The 8729-nt window shown below is 33.2% G+C and overlaps 1 long non-coding RNA gene across 1 annotated transcript; it reads left to right on the forward strand.

Moving 5' to 3' along the window:
• Positions 1-460: 460 nt before the first annotated feature.
• Positions 461-1620, forward strand: LOC133185204 (uncharacterized). The gene is made up of 3 exons (XR_009720887.1): positions 461-505; positions 618-731; positions 1585-1620. It is a non-coding gene; the product is annotated as an uncharacterized LOC133185204 (long non-coding RNA).
• Positions 1621-8729: the final 7109 nt, after the last annotated feature.

Below are 8729 nucleotides of genomic sequence, written 5' to 3' on the forward strand. Positions count from 1 at the left end.
TCCATCTATTTCAACATATCTACTTAATAAGCTGTCAGCATACATGTATATTGCCAATAAATTATATTACATCCATCTGGTGATAAAGGAGATGGTAAAAATATGACAAACTTACAGAAAATATGCAGTTGAATTTACTCTGCTCTTTCTTGTATTCATCACAGAATCGGAAATATCTAAATAACTATAATTTTTGTCCTTTAAATCTTTATGTTGAAAATTTATTTCCGCGTTGAAGTCGGAACTTTGATGACTACGGGGTATATTACACTTATTTTACGAAACCAAAAGTAGGTTTTTTTATGGAATGCCGTACGTCACATATTGTGTCATGATGCGGCTGAGAAAGCAGACGAAATTGACTGGCCGATTTGGCCAGGTTCTACTTGCACTTCCTGGTTACAGAAAAAAAAAAAAACCGAGTGTAACGTTACCCTTCTGTGGCTTGTTCCAGAGTTTCCTTTTGGATTTATGTGCTCTAATCCCTTGAAACGACGGTGAATATGTATGTACTGTTAATTTTTTGTCATATTTTGTGTTTGAAATGTAGATTCTTATTGTTATTCATTTTGCAACGAAAATTTTCAGAGTAAATTCGGATCTCATTTTCATTTCAGGTTCAACGTAACACGGCCAGGTGAATCGAATGGTTCCGTTTCATCGAAGTCATAATGAAGTTATGCATTTTTTATGCTAAGCGACAACTATTTGAAGGCTTTACTAAATTTTGAGTAAGTAATTAACATTAAAAGTGATTTTTAACTGTGTATATTGTTCTGACACATGTGCATAGACTTGTAAACACGACTTAACAATGTATTACACAAAATATTTTAGGACGCAGGTCCCACAAAAGATCCAATTTTCTTGGGGATTAATCTCACAAATGTGAGGGTTATGAATGAAAAAAAAAAATCCTTGTAATAATTAAACTGTTGCATTTGATATATTCTTATTATTTTATGCAGATATAAAAAAATCCATCTTTTCAGCATTATAATGTCTGTAAAATTCATTAATCCAACTGGAATATCATAACTAAAATGGACTATTATATCTCATTTGGACAATAGGTTCCAATAACAACCTTATACAGTGTTTTTCCTTTTATTATTTCAATTGAGTAAAGGGTTAGAGATCAATTGTATCGGGCTTTTGGGTTGATGTTTATGACAAATCTCTGTGGACCTTACAACAATTAAATTTTATTTTTTTTTTAATTTCAAAGCGCCATTTTTATCAATTGAAGCAATCAATTTGGCCGGTAGCTGGTTCTTAGGGAAATCACTACTTATAGAGAGTTGGTCAATAACATGTTCTGATGTCTGACATATGCCTCTATTGTGCAGTTATTAATGTACAAAACACAGGGTCTTCTGTTTTCCTCAAAACATGTAATACCAGTGCAGTTTAACATAAACAAGTTCACAAAACATGGACCTTTCAGGTGATAACATGGAATGTATTGTATGTAATGAAGTCCTATTCAGTAATTATAGGAGTTGGCCCCTTTGACTGAAACAATTGGAATATCAGTATGGGTAGTAATATAATAAAAATTTTTATGATTTAATTTCTTTGAAGGAAATGCTTGTCAGGACAAAAGACTGAAAAACTGCCTTTAAACACAGCCATCTTTAATGTTAATGGATTCATAAGGAGTATCCAAACAATATGATATTAGGATCATCAGAGACTGGCAATTTTTTACCACTCACTGTGACAGATGCATCTAAATAAACATTGAAATGTTCAATTTTTTTGTTCGTTGCTTTTCCTCATATGGTATGAATATTGCATAATATTCTTGTGAATATCACACGATTTTTACACGAAAAACAGACAAAGTGGAATTCGCATGGATATCATGCGAAATTTTAGTCGCATGAAAATCGCATGAATTTCGCATGAAATTTGTGTGATAACATTCGCATGAAATTCGCATGTGGGACTTTTCGCATGATTTTTGTATGATTTTTGCATAAATTTCATGTGAAAATCATGCGAGCCACTTTCCCTCTGTACCAATTGCGCCCCGTTATTAGCAGACGTTTTTTTGTATTCGTATGAAGCAGAATTTGTCCAAAATCTTGTACGTGAAAAGAAGAAAACACTTGCTGTGGCCTTCAACTCGACATTTAGATATATCGACGACGTATTGTCAATTAACAATGGTTATTTCCATTCTTATGTCGATACGATATATCCTTGTGAACTTGAGATAAAAGATACCACAGAGTCTGACACATCTGTTTCATATTTGGATATTTTACTTGAAAAAGACGTTAAAGGTAATCTAACAACCAAGCTTTATGATAAACGTGATGACTTTAACTTTTCAATCGTCAACTTCCCTTACTTATGCAGCAATATACATTCATCACCTGCATACGGGGTATATATCTCTCAGTTGATTCGATAAGCAAGAGCATGCTCTACGTATGAACAATTTCTAAAACGAGGTAAATTATTGACAAACAAGTTGATGAAACAAGAATATCAGCTGTCTCGTTTAAAGTCATCATTTCGTAAGTTCTATGGTCGATACAATGACCTTGTCAGCAAATACAATTTATCATTGACTCAAATGCTGACTGACGTTTTTCATACTAATTGTTAGGCCATTATTTACACACTGAATTGTCGACGGATTTTTCCGTTATTTCCCGATCATGACAAGGAGCACACGGCGGGTGTGACCGGTCGGCAGGGGATGCTCACTCCTCCATGGCACCTGATCCCACCTCTGATGTTTGGAAGTCCGTGTTTGCTCTGCTCCTATTTTGTATTGATTAATGGACTTTTGAGCTTGAATACTGTTCGTTATCTCCATATATTTCAGTCTATGACACTGTTACGAAAAGACAGAGGTAAAGGGAAAATCTAAGAAAATGTAATAAACTGAAAATTCAATGTTTTGTAGATGAATATGGAATTAATTTCACTCGTGAGATAGGATTTTTTTTATATCTTTACTCGTTCTTCGCACTCGTGAAAATATCAAAAAATCCTGTCCCACTCGTGAAATAAATTCCATATTCATCTACAAAGCATTGAATATCCTCTATGTATCAATTAAGCAGGTCTTTTTAAAGGTAATTTTTAATAGCAATATTTGTCATCAAACGAGTGAAAGTTGTGATTCGAATTTCCTCAGTCATGCCACTTTCTACAGTGTTCTGCTCTGTAATTACTTGTAAAAGAGAACATTTTTGTCTTAAATTAAGTTTCAGAAAAATCTTCAAGATATATTTCAATGCAATGAAAAATTGTAAAAGATCATACGTACTAAAACTCTTTCAAAACAAGGGGATGACAGAACCTCAATTTCTAATGGCCCACAGCATGACATTTCATCAAGATTACTGTTTCGTCTTTCTCATTTAATCTTTCATTAATCTGAAATTTATACTTTTTTCCTAACATATGACATTGACATGTTACTTTTTAAAATGACTATCTAAAAATATATTAAACCCTCAAATTCTGACATTTCGGCGCTATGCAATGACAAATCGCGTTTTGAAAGGCTTGTGAAAAGTTTATTGATGTTTCTCTCATTTTTTCAGTGACTATGAATAAACTATCGGCGGGAGAAATAAAAATTGAATGAGGGACTTTTATTTTTATTTCATTTTAGCCCAAATTAGGGTAGGCACTCCCGTTAAACAGGAAATAAAAAGAAATGTTGGCCTTATATATGGGCGCTCGTTCCGTTAGAGGAAGACCGTGGGTTCAAAACCCGCTGGCGAATGACCTTGGTTGGTAAAAATAGGTAGCAAGTGTTCCTTCACCAAGCGCTCGGCACAAAAAGAACCCTAACTGCTTAATGGCCCTGAGTGCCAAATAAAGGTCTAAATTTGAAGCCCTTCTCAGGTATATGAAGACGTCCCTATATGAGTGAAAAATTCTGGAACGGAAGTTACGCAAGGGTATGTTTTGAGTACGATTTCTGTGATCAAATTTTGGAACGATGAAGGCTTTTAAAAATACGTTGATGCCACACGACTGTCATTAATCTTTTTTTTTCTTTAATTCCATAGTTGTTAAAATGATTTTAAATTATGAAAAGAAGTCGCTTTTTGCCATCACTTCAATATGTAAATTTTATCAATTAAAATTATTCATTTCAGTTCATAATTTGATTTGATATATCGAAATAAAAGTCATTAGAGAGTCTAAGACATCTGTTACAAATGGGGAAGTTTTACTAATAAAAGACTGATGGCAAACTAACAATTGAACTTATGATAAATATACAATCTGTCGAAAAGTCGAATATTCAGTTACGTCTTCATGCAGATTGTAATGTCATTTTTTTCAAACTGAATTTTCTACAGATTTTTCCGTTTCACTGATCATGGAAAGTGCACACGACTCTTCTCATAATTTGTATCAGTTAAATGGAGAATGGAAACTTCGCAAGTAGGTTAAGGCTTCCCGTAGAATATCACAGTGCACTCTGTGCCTTCACTTCTCTGAACTACTAAAATATGACGTCCTAATGGAAAATGACATCAAGTCACCGCCAACTTGAGCTGTTATGACGGGGAGAGTGTCATGAACTTTACACTTTATTTAAAACTGCATGTAAAATGCTAGATAGCTATTGCAAAATTAACGGGCCGTTAAAGGTTTTTTAAGTCTTACATGTCCGAACATTTTAAAAATACACCGCTTACCTACCCTTGATTGAAATTCAGCATGTTCAAAGTGCTTATGAAAAATATACTTTTGAAATGTACTCTGTTTTATACCCGTGGTTGGAGGTAGGATTCATTTTGTGTGTATAAAACAGTCTGGCACAGGTGACTAATGAGGATTAATCTGAGAATTTTTATGGAAATCTGTAAGAAGAGGTTGTTCTCTAACTGAATCCTGCTTGGGAAAAATGTGTGCTGGCTTTGTTTTAATACAGATTACGATATTGTGTGGAAAATACCCTCAAATTTGTAGGTAAGTTGAATTTCTCACGAAATATTTTGTACCCAAGTAATATGACTTTTCCCAAGCACATTTCGGGTACACAAGGATACGATGAGATTATTTATATAACAATATGTTAATAATTATTGTGTTAATCAGCTGCGCGATTTATATGAAACACTTCAAAAAATTATAAATGACCGTCACGTGATCAAGAAAGTCATGTGACATAATAACAAATATTTTAATATATAGCTGAGGAAACCCTCTATAAAAATTGGAAGTACTCAAGTTCAATACTTATAACTCAAAAAACCAAAACCGACCTCGCAAGGACATTTTATGTTTTGAGCGCATTTTATAGCTTCGGGAAGCCTTAACATAGCTGCATTTTCTTTATATTCACTTTTCATGAATCAAAGAAATAGTCGGTATACTTCAGTTTCTCTAGTTTCAACTTATGTTATTTAGAATGTAATATAGTGCCGTCACCTTCATATGGTGTTGATGTCTCCTTTTTTATTCGATCAAGTTCTACATATGAAAAATTTTCAAAAACGAGACAAGATAATGACTAATTAGTTGATGATACAAGAATATCAATTAAGTCGTTTATTTAAAAATTTCAATCCATCGTAAACCCGTAAACTCAAATGCTTATTGACTTCTGCAAAAAAATTGTTCGTCCATAGATTCATACACATAGTAACATGTAGTCACTGTTGTGACCAATCAATATGTAATGCTTATACTCATTCAGGGCACTTGATTACACCTGTGATGTTTTCAGAGGCCTGTGTTTGTTCTGCTCACAATTTATATTGTTTTTTATATTGGTCTTTTGAGCATGAATACTGTTTTTATCTTCACATATAAAGATTTTGATTGCTTTTCTCACCTTTTTCACGTTTGCTTTGTTAGGTGCAAATGTGTAAGACGTATTTAATTTATCGTGGTGTTTAATGGAATTTTAAGGTATTTTTTGCTTATATTTCCTAGAAAAGAACTTCCTAGAACTGCACCGTAATGTAAAAAGAACGGAGATTTTGTGCTTTTCATATTCTTACATATATTTATACTTACAATAGAATTTCTGTCGCAGGGGACAACCCCCCCCCCCCCCCACCCCCGATTTAGTGATTTATTTACACAATATGCCAACGGTGCTATAACCGCTTTTATTATTGAAATCAACTCCGTTGTGAAAAAATATACGTATATATTTGTATTTATGAATTCAATAACAGATACTAAGCACTTTTAATTGATATATTTCATTAAAATTATGTTCCAGGAAGTTTTTTCTTTCGAATAATATCATGGCCTTTCCTACCTGGAGTAGAGTTACAAGGAAACAGTATTGAGATTTAATTTCTAAAAATATCGTGCGTATTAATAAAAAATAATCAACTGCACGAACTGTATATTTGAGACAGCGGAATTATGAATTAAATCACAACTCTTTTCAGTGTTTCTATGCAGCAAATTAAATAATGATTGAAAATTATGCTCCTCTTGGGAATCATCGTCATCATTGTTGTAATGGAGAACAGTCAATTCAAATGAGTTCCAATGATTTTCGAAAAGAAGCAAAAGATATTAGTAACATTTTGTCAAAAACACTTTGTATAATTAAACAGCAACATTATTGGTATTCTCAGTTACACACACACTAGCCTATTGACTTTTAAAACATATTGGAAAAGTGTGTATACTATAAAAGTTAAATGAATATATAAAAGTGTTCTTTGATCGTTCTTTGTTCTTAAATACTTGAAGTTTAATATTCTTAGCGCGATTGAGTACTCATTATTTTATTAAATATCACGTTCAATTTGGCTTGATCATAACAGCAGACTTTTCTTGAGCGTTGCATTACTCCGACTACTTGATAAAGTTTAAGGCCGGCCAGTCGACCGGGCATGTTGACTCTTTCTTGCCACCTAATCCCACCTTTGGTGTTTCCGAGGGTCTGTGTGTTGCCTTGTTCACTATTCGTTTTGTTTACTAAATTTTTGAGATTAGCCACTGTTCGTTATCTTTATCTTTTACATATGATAAAATATGAAAGGATATATTATTAAAAGATTCGTTTAAAAAATTATTTCAAAATTCAGATTTTTATAGCATTCTTTTCAAACAAAATTTAAACTGCTTTTTTAGAAAACCGTAATGAATTGTTTGAGGAAGCCAGTTTAGTTTTAGAGGTAAAATAATTTTTTCTAAGATCACAAAAGCATTAAATTTCTCCAGTGCATACCTATTTGATCAATTTCATGTATGACAAGAGTATATTTCAATTTATGCATCGGTTAGATTTATAAATAACTGAGATGCCCATTAATTTTTTCACATTTTGGTATCAAAGTTAATGTCGGTACTTAAGATAACAAACATGAGTACTAGCTCTCCATGTTTTCCGCTCAGAAAATATAAGAGAAAATTTAATGAATACAGATCTTGAGAATATTCATCTTTTTTTTAATTGAAATGAGACAAAAAATTCAAATATGAACAATTATAAAATTCAAAATCGACAAAAAAAATTTAGATGACGTAACAATTCATTCAATACAACACAAATGATACTATTACGTGGATCCTCATCAATCATAAATGAACAGACCTTCGCAATAAAAATTTATATAACATAGGAGTGTAGAAAAATTCAAATAGTTGATTATTCTGGTAAAAGCCGTCGACAATGAAATCTGACCGCTAAATTCTTGCAGAAAACTGTTGAAATGAAATTAACAGCCGGTTCTAAGGTGATCAGTGTGTACCTCATTGTACAAACCCTACCTCTTTTACAGACATGCTACTCTCAGTGCTTCGATCCCAAAACTTTAATCATTAGCAATTATGAAAATTCGTCAGTACCTGGTTTTAACCTTTTGACCAATGCTGAAATGGTAATGTGCATGATGGTTTGTAATAAGTTTGAATTGTGCCGCTCAGTGGATTGGATACGCGAAAAAAAGATATGCCGGTTAAACACGAGATTTGCCATCAAAAAAGTCAGTAGTATCATGACCGGAGGCCGCATCATTCATGTTGACCGGGAAAGTTTTCCAAAGGTAAGCAATGTATCAGACATTAGAAAACAAACATTGAAGTATTTAGATTAAAAGCAATTCGATCAAATATTAAATGAGTTACCACTCTAAGTTGAATGACTTTCAGCACCTGACGGCCGATTGCCCAAACATACCTGTACCGAAGATGCAATTTGTCTTCGGGGTAACTGTGTGCCTGTTTTAAAAGGTAACATCTAAGATGTTTAGCACATTTCTGTAGGTGATGATTGCAACCCTAACCCTCACCTTAGGCAGAATTCAAATCAGATTTTTTCATCGTTCGATTCGCGTTAACGACGCCGCGTCAAACCTAAGATTTTTAACATAGGTAGTGCTATTCCTTCCCCAAGTGCTCGGTACGTGAGGTGAATGTCCGGGATCCTTGGATTAAACCTTAAAATCCGAGTTCTCTTTCACGGAAGGCGTTGATGCGAAGCAATTCCTTCACTGCTACGGCCGAAAGAAAATTCCATCGGACAAAATTTGTGGTACTTCATCTACTTTGCCATCTGTAGATGAGTGAAAAGTTTTCAAATGAGACCTCAAAACATTCAATTAATCAATTTTATGATGTTCTGTTTAATACAAATCTTTCTGTGTGTTAATAACGATTACTGGACATCATTTTCTTCCTTATTATATTTTGTTGGCATATCAATAAGACAACGACTAATTATTTTACCTTCATGTTTCTATAAACATTATTATCACTTAAACAATTAAAAC

Source organism: Saccostrea echinata, unplaced genomic scaffold (genome assembly GCF_033153115.1).
Source record: "Saccostrea echinata isolate AGI-Se365-2 ecotype Australia unplaced genomic scaffold, CSIRO_AGI_Sech_v1 ptg000012l, whole genome shotgun sequence".
Classification (NCBI taxonomy): domain Eukaryota; kingdom Metazoa; phylum Mollusca; class Bivalvia; order Ostreida; family Ostreidae; genus Saccostrea; species Saccostrea echinata.